General features: G+C 47.2%; 1 long non-coding RNA gene across 1 annotated transcript in view; it reads left to right on the top strand.

Annotated features, from left to right (window-relative positions):
- LOC133374015 (uncharacterized) overlaps positions 1–14394 on the top strand; it is a 47424-nt gene that overhangs the window by 29370 nt on the left and 3660 nt on the right. The window contains exon 2 of the long non-coding RNA XR_009759794.1: positions 13581–13691. This is a non-coding gene — a long non-coding RNA (uncharacterized LOC133374015). The remainder of the gene's footprint in view (positions 1–13580; positions 13692–14394) is intronic.

Raw genomic sequence — 14394 nt, forward strand, 5'->3', positions numbered from 1 at the left:
TTCCTTGGCTTCAGGTGGAAAAGAGAAATAGAGTTGAGTGTCATTGGCATACTGATGGCACCAAACCCCAAAACCCCGGACAACCTCTCCCAGCGGTTTCATGTAGATGTTAAATAACATGGGGGACAAAACTGAACCCTGAGGGACCCCATAGGTCAATGGCCAGGGGGTCAAGCAGGAGTCCCCCAGTACCACCTTCTGGGTTCGGTCCTCCAGGAAGGACTGGAGCCACTGTAACACAGTGCCCCCAAGTCCCATCTCAGGAAGGCGGCCCAGAAGGATACCATGATCGATGGTATCGAAAGCCGCTGAGAGGTCCAGTAGAACCAACAGAGACACACTCCCCCTGTCCAGTTCTCTGCGTAGGTCATCCACCAAGGCGACCAAAGCCATCTCTGTCCCATAGCCAGGCCTGAAACCAGATTGAAATGGATCCAGATAATCCGTATCATCCAGGAATCTCTGGAGTTGGGCGACCACCACACGCTCTATTATCTTGCTTAAAAATGGAATATTGGAGACTGGCCAGTAGTTACCTAGTAAAGAGGGATCCAGGGAGGGCTTTTTCAGCAGTGGTCTTATAACTGCCTCCTTTAAGCATGATGGAATTCTGCCTTGCTGTAGAGAGGCATTAACTACTCCCCTGACCCAATCGACCAGTCCCCCTCTGGTACTTCTAATGAGCCAGGAAGGGCAAGGGTCCAGTACACAAGTGGTGGCACGCGCCGCTCCAAGGATCTTGTCCACATCCTCAGGCAAAACAAGTTGAAAATAATCCATTTTAATTGGATAAACAGGCACCAAAGTTACATCCTCAGAGACTGTATCAATTTTAGCATCCAACTCAGAGCGAATCTGAGCGACTTTGTCTGCAAAGTGCCATGCAAATTCTTGACAGTGGTCTGCTGAGTGGTCAGAATTACCCTCACGGGGGCTGGAACTTAAAAAACAGTTCCGCTGGACGGGTCCCAGCAGATGCAATGGAGGCTGAGAAGAAAGATTTCTTCTTAGCCCGTACTGCCTCGGAGTAGGCCTTCAAATAGGCTCTAGCCCGAGATCGATCAGCTTCGCTCCGAGTCTTCCGCCAACGTCACTCTAGTCCCCGTCTGACACATTTCATCACCACCAGCTCCTTGGAAAACCATGGGGCCGGTTTGGCTCCACTCCGAAAGAGGGGACGCTCAGGAGCGATCGTGTCGACCGCCCTGGCCATTTCTCTATTCCAGTGGTCAACCAGGGTTTTGACAGGATCGCCTGCCAAGGTGACAGGAAAATCTCCAAGAGCCGTCAGGAAACCATCTGGATCCATCAGCCTCTTGGGACGGACCATTCTAATCAGTCCCCCACCCCTGCAGAGGTTCTGAGTCCCAGTGAGTCTAAACCTGACCAGGTAGTGATCTGTCCATGACAACGGAACCACTGCAAGTTCTTCCACACCAAGATCACCATCATCCCAACCAACACAGAAAACAAGGTTGAGGGTGTGACCAGCAACATGAGTGGGGCCAGATACTACTTGGGACAGACCCATGGTTGTCATGGAGGCCATGAAGTCCTGAGCCACTCCCAACAGAGCGGTCTCAGCATGGATGTTGAAGTAACCCAGTACCACAAGCTGAGGGGACTCCAACTACCCCGGCTAGCTCAGGTAGGGAGACTGTGGAGCAGCGGGGTGGGCGGTACACCAACAGAATCCCTATTCTGTCCTGGCCACCTAACTTCAAGTACACACACTCGAACCCTGAGAACTGTGGGAGAGGGCACCTGGTCAGGGGGATGGTGTCACAATAGACCACTGCGACCCCACCTCCCCATCCCCCAGGTCTCGGCTGCTGCTGTACTGAAAAACCAGGTGGACAAAGCTGGGAGAGATTAACCCCCCCCCAGCTTCATCCAACCAGGTTTCCGTAATACAGGCCAGGTTAGCATGCTCATCGAGGACCAAATCCTGGATGAGCATCGATTTTCCGTTCACCGACCTGGCATTCACCAGCAGCAGTTTTAACCCAGGGGCACTGTCACCGAGACCATCCAGGTTGTTTGAGTGGGAGGACAGCTTGGGGGTTATCAACAATCGGTTACACTCTACCCTCCCTTGATAGTATGGCTGTCTCCCTACTTCGTATCTCCCTCTGCTTCAACAACATTAATGGCAGTCCCTTGGATTCCCTCCTTCACCCCATGGATCCCCTCCTTTACCCACTTATCCACAAACTTAAATGACCATCTTACACTAGGGGAGTGGGGCAGAGGCAGTCAGGGAGAAGGAAAGGTATGTGTCAGCCTACAAATATTAGGGGAGAATAAAGCAAAAGGAGCGCACAATCCTGACCCCTGTTTTGCCAATTCAATAACCCCACCGGAATCTGAGACACCCTCCCGGCGTCATTAGGTGAAGAGAGCCGACGCCTAATTGCCCCTGCTTCTGTTGTGACCGGTTGAAGAGGCGCCCCAGCCTGATCGGCGGCTCCCCTCTCGACCACTGCCTGATGCTTGATATTATATCCTGGATCCGGGGGTATGATGTTTTCCTTCGTTGCCCTCGCACTTTCAGAAGGAACTGGCAATAGTGGTAATTCAACACTTGAGCATGGAATGTTTTAAAAGAAATGGGGGTGCCACAGCATCTGATTGTCCCAATGCGCAACCTATGCTCTGGACAAGAGGCCACTGTAAGGACAGAATATGGAGAAATCGATTGGTTCCCAATCGGAAAGGGAGTGAGACAGGGGTGTATTTTATCACCCTATTTATTTAATCTACATGCAGAACATATCATACAGAAAGCAGGATAGGACCAAGATGAAGGAGGCATGAAAATTGGAGGGAGATATATCAATAATTCAAGATATGCAGATGATACCATACTCTTAGCAGAAAACAATTAATGATTTGAAATGAATGCTGATGAAAGTTAAAGAGAAAAGCACAAAGGCAGGACTACAGCTGAACATCAAGAAGACTGAGGTAATGACAACAAAAGATTTATGTAACTTTAAAGTTGACAATGAGGACATTGAACTTGTCAAAGATTATCAATACCTTGGAACAGTCATTAACCCAAATGGAGACAATAGTTAAGAGATCAGAAGAAGGGTAGGACTGGGGAGGGCAGCTATGAGATAACTAGAAAAGGTCCTCAAATGCAAAGATGTATCACTGAACACCAAAGTCAGGATCATTCAGACCCTGGTATTCCCGATGGAATGGATGTGAAAGCTGGACAGTGAAAAAAGTGGGTAATAAAAAAATCAACTCATTTGAAATGTGGTGTTGGAGGAGAGCTTTGCGCAAAAAAAAAAAAAAAAGTGCTATAGGATATAGGATTATAGCTCGTCCTATCGTCCAAAGGCAAGAATGTTTCTGAAGTCAAGACTAGGGCGTCAGGCCCCTCCCACTCTCCAGTTCATTCGCAGCGAGTCCAAAGAGATATATCTAAACATGCAGGAAAAAAGGCCAACGGGCCTAGCAGCAAGAACATAACATAATAATAGTAACATTAATAATATCTGACTCTAACCTAGCGAAAACAGTAATAGAAGTCTTGACTTCACTAGAGAATTAAAATTTAATGTAATATAATATAATATAATGACGAACTGTAATATATAAACCATCCCAAAAATTATGTAGTTATCCTCCAACTGGGAGGGTCATGATGGCATTCTCCTATGAAAATCACCCTTCAGGTGAGACCAATGGTCCATTTTCCATAGGAGGAATGCCATCATGCTGGATGTACCAAAGCAGCCCATAACCGGGAGGGACCACCCACATACTAGTCGTCATTAAGAACCTGTTGCAAAACTCGTCTGCCAAATGAGGCATCGGCAGAGGCATAACGATCTATTTTATAATGCCTTATGAACGAGTGTGGAGTAGACCAAACAGCAGCTCTACAAATATCGGCAACAGGAGCGTTAGTAGCAAAAGCAGCCGAAGTGGCTGCTGATCTAGTGGAATAAGCTGTTATACTAGGCGGAACTGGAATCTTAAGGGACTCATAGGCTAAGGTAATACATGCACGCAACCAGCGGGATAAGGTGGAATTAGCTACTTTATGCCCCATAGACCTTGGATGAAAGGATACAAACAAAGAGTCTCTCGTATATCCTGGGTCCTGGACAGGTAGGTCTTGAGAGCCCTCCGAACATCCAACGAATGCCAAGCCTTCTCGAGCGGATGAGTAGGATTCGGACAAAATGAAGGTAGAACAATGTCCTGGTTGCAATGGAAAACTGAATTGACCTTGGGACGGAATGAAGGATCAGTTTTCAGCATAACAGAATCCTTGTGAAAGACACAGAGGTGGCGAGCAGAAGACAATGCTCCCAGTTCCGAGACTCTTCTCGCTGATGTAATCGCAATCAGGAACAGGACCTTGAAAGACAACAGACGTAAAGGCACAGTCCTGAGTGGCTCAAACGGAGGACGTTGTAAGGCCTGTAGAACCTTTGACAAACTCCATGATGGAAAGCGGTGAGCTACAGCCGGCGAGCGTAGAGCAGTGCCTCTAAGGAAGCGTTTGATAAACGGATGTGAGGCAATAGGGGCGTCAGTGGCAGATACTGAAAGAATGGACGACAGGGTGGACGCATGTCGACGTAATGTGTTGGGTCTAAGTCCCAACATGAGGCCCCTATGAAGATATAGCAGAAAAAGTGATATAGGAGAAAAAGTGCCTGCAGGAAGAAGAAACCATCGCCCCAAGGGAAGGAGAGGCTGCTGCTCTTGCTGCTGCTCTTGCTGCTGCCGTGGGACCACCACCTCCACCACCCTTCCCAGAGGGACTTCTGCCTGGCAGGACCAGGCCCCAGGTACCCAGCCAGCCAGGACTGATTCTTACCACCTGTCCCTCTTTGGAGGGATACATAAGCCGGCTGGCTGAGGTGGCCTGGGAGACCCAGTGCCTGCAGGAGGAAGAAACCATCGCCCAAGGGAAGGAGAGGCTGCTGCTCTTGCTGCTGCTGCTGCTTTCTTTTCTTTTTCTTTTTCTTTTTTGTTGGTGTGTTGATGCAATTTGAGTTGAATGGGTGCCTGATTATATGAATGTATGTCTGAGTGAGTGTGTATGTTTATATGCTGTATATATGGCTGTATATATAGCTGTTTTTATACGTTTAATTGTTGTATATTTTAGTTGTATTATGTGCTTCGGAGAGAGTTTTATCCATCAGGTGGGGAGACTTGAGGGGGCCCCAATTACCGTAGTGACGGGCAAAGGAAGGTATGGCGCTGTGAGAAGGACGTGCCAGGTAAGGGGAACGCGGTCCAGACATGTTGTGGCTGTGCCTTGTTCCGGTCCTTCCCACACCCGCAAGGTCGTTGGTAGTCCTATCAGCCAACTCTCAGATCTCCAGTTGCTGTTATTAAATGCCAGATCGGTATATAATAAAACCTCCCTCGTCCACGATTTGATTGTGGATGAGGCAGCCGATCTGGCATGTATAACCGAGACCTGGGTGGGTGAGCAGGGAGGAGTCAGTCTCTCCCAGCTCTGCCCACCGGGGTACTTGGTTCAGCATCATGGTAGATCTGAGGGTCGGGGAGGTGGGGTTGCTGTCGTCTATAAGAGTTCCATCTCACTCACCAAGCACCATGTTCATTCAGTTACTGGCCTGGAGTGTTTGCACCTTGTGTTGGGCCAGAGGGACAGGCTGGGAATCCTTTTGGTGTACCGCCCACCTTGCTGCCCAATGGCTTCCCTAACTGAGCTGGCGGAAGTGGTCTCGGATATATTGTTGAGGTCCCCCAGACGAATAGTACTGGGGGATTTCAACATTCATGCTGAGACCACTTTGTCTGGCGCGGCTCAGGACTTCATGGCTTCCATGACAGCCATGGGGCTGTCTCAATATGTTAGTGGTCCAACACATGTATCGGGGCACACTCTAGACCTTGTTTTTGCTACTGAGCATGGGGAAAGTGATCTGGATGTGGGGAGTTTTACAACACTCCCTTTGTCATGGACAGACCACTGCTTGCTGAAGTTTAGACTTTCAGTAGCCTCTTCCCTCTGCAAGGGTGGGGGACCTATTAAAATGGTCCGCCCCCAGAGACTAATGGATCCTGAAGGTTTTCAAAGGGCTCTGGGGGATTTTCCGGCTGATAGGACTGGCGCTCCTACTGAAGCCCTGGTCGCTCTGTGGAATACGGAGATGACCTGGGCTGTAAACACGATCGCTCCTGCACGCCCTCTCCTGTGTAGAGCTCATACAGCTCCATGGTATACTCCGGAGCTGAGAGCGATGAAGCAAGATAGGAGGCGGCTTGAGCGGAAATGGAGACAAACTCCCGACGGATACAATTATGCGCTGGTTAGTGCTTCGACTAAGCTCTATGTAGGAGCAGTGAAGGCAGCTAAAAAACATCATTTTGCTGCCACTATTAAATCATCTCTTTGCCGCCCAGCGGAGCTCTTTCGAGTTGTCCGGGGGCTTCTCCATTCAAACCCTCTGGACACGGTGGAATCATCAGAAGCCCGCTGTAATCAGTTTGCCGATCACTTCCAGAATAAGATCTCATGTATCCGCCAGGACCTAGACTCTCAAGTTATAGCAGTAGATCCTAGTGAGATGTCCGGAGCACAGTATTGTCCTGTTTTGTTGGATGAGCTTCAGTTGGTTCAACTCGAGGACGTGGACAAGGTGCTTGGACAGGTACATGCAACCACTTCGGTACTGGATCCTTGCCCCTCCTGGCTGATAAAAACTAGCAGGAATGGAACAGGTAGCTGGGCCAAGGAAGTGATAAATGCCTCTTTACGAGAGGGAGTGGTCCTGGGCTGTCTGAAAGAGGCAGTGGTGAGACCACTCCTGAAAAAGCCTTCCTTGGACCCAGACAATTTTAACAGCTACAGGCCAGTGGCAAATGTTCCATTCCTGGGCAAGGTCTTGGAACAGGTGGTTGCTGGCCAGCTCCAGGTGCTATTGGATGAAACTGAATATCTAGATCCATTTCAATCGGGTTTTAGGCCCGGTTTTGGCACCGAGACAGTCTTGGTCGCCCTGTACGATGACCTATGTCGGGAAAGAGGCAGAGGGAGTGTAACTCTGTTGATTCTCCTTGATCTCTCAGCGGCTTTTGATACCATCGACCATGGTATCCTTCTGGAGAGGCTCGCGGAGTTGGGAGTTGGAGGTACTGCTTGGCAGTGGTTCCGCTCCTACTTGGCGGGTCGTCTCCAGAAGGTAGTGCTTGGGGAACATTGCTCGACACCGCGGGTTCTCCAATATGGGGTCCCGCAGGGGTCAGTTTTGTCCCCCCTGCTTTTTAATATCTACATGAAGCCGTTGGGAGAGGTCATCAGGAGTTTTGGAGTGCGTTGTCATCAGTATGCTGATGACACGCAGCTCTACTTCTCCTTTTCATCTTCTTCAGGTGAGGCTGTCGATTTGCTGAACCGTTGCCTGGCCGCGACAATGGACTGGATGAGAGTTAACAAATTGAAGCTCAATCCAGACAAGACTGAGATGCTGTTGGTGGACGGGTTCTCTGATCGGATGGTGGATATATACCCTGTCCTGGATGGGGTTACACTCCCCCTAAAGGACCGGGTTCATAGTCTGGGAGTCTTTTTAGACTCTTCCCTCTCACTTGAGGCTCAAGTAGCCTCGGTGGTTAGGAATACGTTTTACCAACTTCGGTTGGTAGCCCAGCTACGTCCCTATTTGAGTAAAGAGGACCTTACATCAGTGGTACATGCTCTGGTAACCTCACGTTTGGATTACTGTAATGCGCTTTACGTAGGGCTACCTTTGAAGACAGTTCGGAAGCTACAACTAGTGCAAAATGCGGCGGCCAGATTGCTGACAAGGACCAAGCGGTCCGAGCATATAACACCTGTTCTGGCCAGCTTGCACTGGTTGCCAATATGTTTCCGGGCTACATTCAAAGTGTTGGTATTAACCTATAAAGCCTTATACGGTGCGGGACCACGATACCTTGCGGAACGCCTCTTCCGATATGAACCGGCCCGTACTCTACGTTCTACTACGAAGGCCCTCCTCCGGGTTCCAACTCACAGGGAGGCCCGGAGGGTGATGACAAGATCTAGGGCCTTCTCAGTGGTGGCCCCCGAACTATGGAACAGTCTCCCCGAGGAAGTACGCCTGGCGCCGACTCTGCTCTCCTTCCGGCGCCAGGTCAAAACCTTCCTATTCTCTGAAGCATTTTAAGTTACACTGATTTACTTTTAAAAATGTTTATTGTATTGGATTGTTGATTGTATTTTAGTATTATTTTGTTATTCATTGTATTTTTATGCTATTTTATGTTCACCGCCCAGAGAGCTATTGCTAGTCGGGCGGTATATAAATTTAATAAATAATAATAATAATAAATAATACCATGGACTGTGGAAAAAAACAAATAATTGAGTGTTAGAACAAATTAAACCAGAACTATAATTAGAAGCTAAAATGATGAAATTGAGGTTATCATACTTTGGACGCATAATGAGAAGACATGATTCACTAGAAAAAGACAACAACGCTGGGAAAAACAGAAGGGAGTAGAAAAAGAGGAAGGCCAGCAAGAGATGGATTGATTCCATAAAGGAAGCCACAGAGCTGAATGTACAAGATCTGAACAGGGTGGTTCATGACAGATGCGCTTGGAGGTCACTGATTCATAGGGTCGCCATAAGTCATAACAGCAACAACTGTTTTAATCATTATAAGAATGACTATTTGTTAAGAAATTGTTGCTTGAGTTTGCTTTTTTCCTCTTCCCTCTCTGCCCCTTTTCCCTTGTATGTCATGCTTTTTAGGTTGTAAGCCTGCGGGCAGAAACTTCTTGATTGTATGTAAGCTGTTCTGAGAGCCTTTTTGGCAGAAGAGTGTGGTACAAGTGCAATTAATCGTCATCATCTGTGATTATTTAAAAAATAAATCTTTAAATTGCATTTAATTGTGGTTTTAAATGCAAATTTTAAAATGTGTTCTCTCAAAATAATGCATACACTTTGACTTTTTTTTTTTTTGAGGAAGGCAATAGCCAATGGATAATGATGTTGTGATCCACACCTTAGTCCAGAAGGTGGAGAATCAGGTCAATTTGTATTAGGATTTACAAGGCGTAAATTCCTTAAGCCTTCCTCATGTGTAGTCCTTCATATATGACGGTGGCAGTTTATTTATTTATATCCTCTTTTTCTGTTTGAAAATAACCAATGATAAAAGATACATTATTTATTTTACTTTTTATTTAACAAAATTTATATGCCACTTGACTGTAAAAGAAACAACAACCTCTAAGTAGTTTACAAGAAATTTTAAAATTATCAATAAAACCAGTTCCAAACAACTAATTAAAAACACTTTTTAAAAGGATTAAAACAGCAGTGAACTGAAAAGATTAAAATACATCAACATCTTTGTGGCTGGATAGGTTTGCCCAAACACAAATGTTTTAAGCAGACGCTGAAAAGAATACAGCGAAAGTGCCTGCCTGATGTCAATAGGCAGGGAGTTCCAAAGAGTAGATAATGCCACAGGAAAACAATAATTTCTTACAAATGCAATTTCTTACAAATAACATAAATGTGGCACCAGTAACAGTGGCAGTTCTGCAGATCGACGGGGTCAAGTGGGCACATGCAGGGTAAAGCGATCCCCCAGATAAACTATACAATATTAAATACAATAAATACAATATTAATAGAAACAACTCAATAAAAACCAGCCAAAAAAATGGCAGCACTAAAGCACGACACAGGAAATGGATCTGTTCTGGAAGCTCCAGCTGGTATAGAATGCTAGGCTGTCAATGGGTGCAGATAGCACCTCTGCTAAAACATCTTCACTGGCTGCCCTGGGCCAGGTTCAAGGCTCTTGTGCTGACCTGCAAAGCCCTGAACAACGTCAGCCTAGGTACCTTAGGGACCACCTGAGCCCTTATATTCCAGCTCAATCACTGAGATCATCCAGAGGAATCCTGTCGGTTGTCCTCATGTTACAGAGAACGAACTAGGAGTAGGGCATGTCGTGGTGCTGGTCCCATGCTGTGGAACACTCTTTCAGCAGAAATTCAGCAGGCATCCTCACATTTGACTTTTAGGCTTCTCTTGAAGACCTTTTTATGCTGACAGGCCCCTGCTGCCATTTCATTTTTTATTTCTTTTGATTAGCCAGTCACTTTAATGATCATCTGCATTGTTTTTAATGAGGTTTTCTGTTTTAATGATGTATGCCTGATATTTTATGATATTGTGGTATAGAACCTGACCAGGAAAGCACTGTGTAAATTCAACAGGCCACACTTTAGAAGAATAAACCTGTTAGCCTTCTAGATGTTGTTGAATGTGAATTCATATCATCGATGCTGGCTGGGGCGGATGGAAATTGGAAGCCAACAGCATATTGGAGGGCCACAGGTTATCTACTCCTGCATTAAAAGGTAGATGACCTTTTAAAAAAAAAAGTCTTCAACAATGGTCTAAAAACAGGACAAGAGGATATACCAGTAGATCTTCACTGTGAGAGTATTCCATAATCTTGGCACCACCATCAACAAGGCATCGCTTCTCAGGTTCCACCTGTCTGATCTTTTGTAAGGATGGTCACAGAGAAGGGCTTGCAAAGCAGATGTCAACCCCCCAGGGGTCATGTGAGAGCAGGGGGTTCTGAGGTAATACGGCCCTAAGCTTTAAGGTTTCAAAAGCTGAGACCAGCAATATTAAACCTGGAAAGAGGCAACTAATGTAGATGGCACAAGATCAGAGTTAAATGCTTTAATGTTTCAGGATCAGATAACAGTCTGGCAGTCACACTTCCCATCAACTGAAGTTCCCAGACTGTCTGTGAAAAGAAGCTCAGATAGAAGCAACCACGGCATGGATGACTGATGCCAAGTCCTCCTTTCCCAGGACAGACCACAGCTTGCAAACCAGTCCTAGCTGCTAAAAGGCACTTCCTGGCTACCATTTGTGCCTCTAAGGGAAGGGCCAGGTCCGTGAGCAGCACCTTGCTATGCACCTGCTGCTTCAAGGGGACTGCAGTCCCATGCAAGAACAGAGTAAACATCCCAGTTGCCTGACTCCATCTCATTTGAATTAAGTTTCAATTTGTACACCCCCATCCACTCCTGAACTGATAGACAGCAGATCGTTACATTCACTCTCTCTCTGGGATCAGAACATGGAACAACAAGGTAGAGTTTGTTCAGTTGGGAGCACTGATCCCCGTAGAGACAAGGGTACTGTGGACAGCTCCGCACAGGGTTCAGATGTTGCTTCAGCAGCCGTCTTCCTCAGTCTGAGTCTCGAAGAGCCAGAGTCTGTCTCAGTTGCTAGCTCTGCCTTCGCTGAGAGAAGCCCCTCAGTTGAAAGAGACACAGCCTGCTTTAGCAGCTGTTGTCTGACGTTGGGGAGACTTATGGTTGCACTAGAGCTTCTGAGCTGGAATTCTCTGAGCCAGAGGAAGGCAATGTGATGCCCTCAGCCCAGAGGGGTTCTAGCACTCCACACTTTTCTTGCAGAAGTGCTTCTAGTTACTTAGGCACTTCTGGGGCTATTACCTAAGGGCAAATCCCTGAAAGGATTGCACTGGCTGCCCATTAGCTACCGGGCCAAGTTCAAGGTTCTGTTTGGTGTACCAAGCCCTATGCAGCCTGGGACCAGGATACCTGAAAGACTGTCTTACCCCTTATATACCCAGCCGGTCTCTGCGCTCTGTAGGTGAGGGCCTCCTGCAGATATAATCTCATCAGGAGGTTCATTCCGCACAACATAGGAAGAGGACCTTTAGTGTTGTGGCATCTGCCCTTTGGAATTCCCTCCTCTTAAATATTAGACATGCACCATCTGTGTTATCTGTTTGGCGCCTCCTGAAGAGCTTCTTTCAGCAAGCCTTTTAAGCGGATACCTCATCCCAGACTGTGTCTGTGTTGGAATTGCTTTTTAAGATGTTTTTAAAGCTTTTTTAAAAATACGTTTTTAAAGATGTTTTGTTTTAATATGTTTTAAAGGTCTGTTTTTATGATGTTTTAGCATTTTTAGTGTTTTTGTTTTCTGCCCTGTGCTCTTACTGGGAGAAGGTGGGACACCAATGTAATAAATAAATAAAATAAAATTCCCTCTCCCACTACGAATCTCTGGCCTCATCCGCTGAAGAAGGGGAGTCTGACCCCAAGGTTATGACAAAGTAGCATGTCATTGACATCAGCCCAAACCTCCAGGTGACTCTCTCAGTTGCTTGCAATGATGCAAGGGCATTGGAGATGTCTTCATTACATCAGAGCTGCTCAAAACCAATTGAGTTGTGCCCCCTCCCTCACCTTAAGCAGAAGACGGTAATCCCAGCTAAGTATGTACTCGGCAGTATCTCTTTATAGAAATGATACTGAAGTGGATGACTCATCCACTTAGCGGAAGGAGACGGTGATAGGGAGAAGCATAAATGTCCCAAGGAACACAGAGTGATTCAAGGGCTGGTGATTGTTGACTGTTTTGGAGCGGAGGTATATTAGCATGAGGAGAGCAACCCCCCTCGCATTTGTAAGCAATGCATCAGCTCACTTTGTGAAAGCTGCACACAGTGTGAATGAAATTGCTTCTCCCTAAGTCAAATGGAATGGGAGTGGTTTAAAAGGCAGTTTCTGAATATTCAGTAATGAGTGAAAAACCATCAAGTTGATGGTTCTCTAACACGAATTGTTATGAAGTGTGTTATGTTGTTGCTGTTGCTTCATCCACAACAAATGAAGTGAGAGGAGGAAGCCTTGCCCGCCTTGTTTGGTAGCTGTGTTTGGCCGGCCGTCTGCAATGGGGCTCAGAGTCCTTCCCTTCCAACCCAGTGCTGAGCTCTGCAATTAAGTAGGAAGGCTTCTAAAGGCCCCTCCAGATGGTGCGTCTGCATGGTTGGAGTTTGGCATTTCAGCAAATTCCTGGAAAAGCAGGAAAGCAGGGAAAACAGATACCCTTTTCTACTTTGGGACATGTCAGCACTGAGACAGTCCTCTGGACCAGGGGTAGGCAGAAGGTAGATCAGGATCTGCTGGTGATTTGCCATAGATTGGCAGCAAGGGTATGTGACTCCCAACGGTGTAACAAAACCAACTTTCCCCGTCTAAATTAGTCTGCGTAGATGAAGAAAGTGGGCTTGTGCATGTAAGGACGGTGAGTTCAGTTCTGAGAACAAAAGTCCTCGGCTCAGAATATGCTCAGAGGCCCTCCTGGTTTTTGTTAATTCTGACTGCCTTTTACAGGTGGCTCTGGTTGGTAGATATTGGGGCCCTAGCAAAAAAACCAGTTCTGACAGGCCTAAAGTCTGACCACCTGCATTCAAGACTCCACTGTGCTCAGCTGCTGTGGCGTTATTTATTTATTTATTATTTGATTTATATCCTGCCCTTCCTCCCAGCAGCAGCCCAGGGTGGCAATGACATACTGAAATTTCATGCAGGATTGCTGGGACCTGTAAGGGTTTGAAGCCCTCGCCAGCCTGAGTGGGCCACCCATCCCTGAAGGAGGTGGGGGTAAGGAAGAGGAATGAATAGTTCCAATGGGTGGCTGTATTGTTGTTTTATTTAAGGCAAATAAATAAATAAATAGTTTCTCCCCCTCCCGCCTCTTTCTCCAGAGCTTGCAGCCACAAGCTTCAAAGGCTCGAATTTGAAGGCCTTCCAGCCTCTCAGCCAGCTCCGCTACAGATGGTGCCAGAGACCCACCATATTCACCATGAAGTCTGAAGGTGAGCCACATGGGAGGGACCGTTGCTCACTGGCAGAGCTTCTGCCTCGCATGCACAAGGTGTCGAGATGAATCCCTTAGCTGGGAAAGATTCCTACCCGGAACCTTGGGGAGCCACAGCCAGCCAGTATTGGGGACTCTGGGCTAGAGGTACCAGTGGTCTGACCAGATATAAAGCAGTTTCATTGTGACTCATTTCCTCTGGACCCCTGATTCCCCATTGCTCCACCCCATCGCCTGAGCAGGGGCTCCTGGTTTCTCATAGTTCTAGGTGATCAGGAGCAATGAGAGAATTATCTGTTCCTGAAACAAAGTTCTCTGAGCATACCCCACATGAAGAAGACAGAAAAACAGGTGAAATTAGGGAAATAAGCAATATAAAGAAAGCAGTGGCATGATACATACTAGGGGCTTTGCCCCTGCGTGCTATGTGCTCCACCCCCACCCCCCAGACACCCCCGCCAAACCCCTCGAAATATTCCTGGGGATTGGCACACTTCAGCCACCATGGGCCCTCTTGCCTCATCCCACCTGTTCCAATGCCACTTCAGACCTGCTGCTGCCCTGCGCAGCCACCCGCTTGTCAAATGCTGCTGCTCCCTTCTTGTCAAATGCTATTGCTGCCAGACCACTTGGGCTGCTTACCGGCCTGCCTGCCTTTCTCCCAACCCCCGGCCTTTAGCCCAGAACAGCTCAGTTACACT

This window comes from Rhineura floridana, chromosome 20, assembly GCF_030035675.1.
Source record: "Rhineura floridana isolate rRhiFlo1 chromosome 20, rRhiFlo1.hap2, whole genome shotgun sequence".
Taxonomy (NCBI): domain Eukaryota; kingdom Metazoa; phylum Chordata; class Lepidosauria; order Squamata; family Rhineuridae; genus Rhineura; species Rhineura floridana.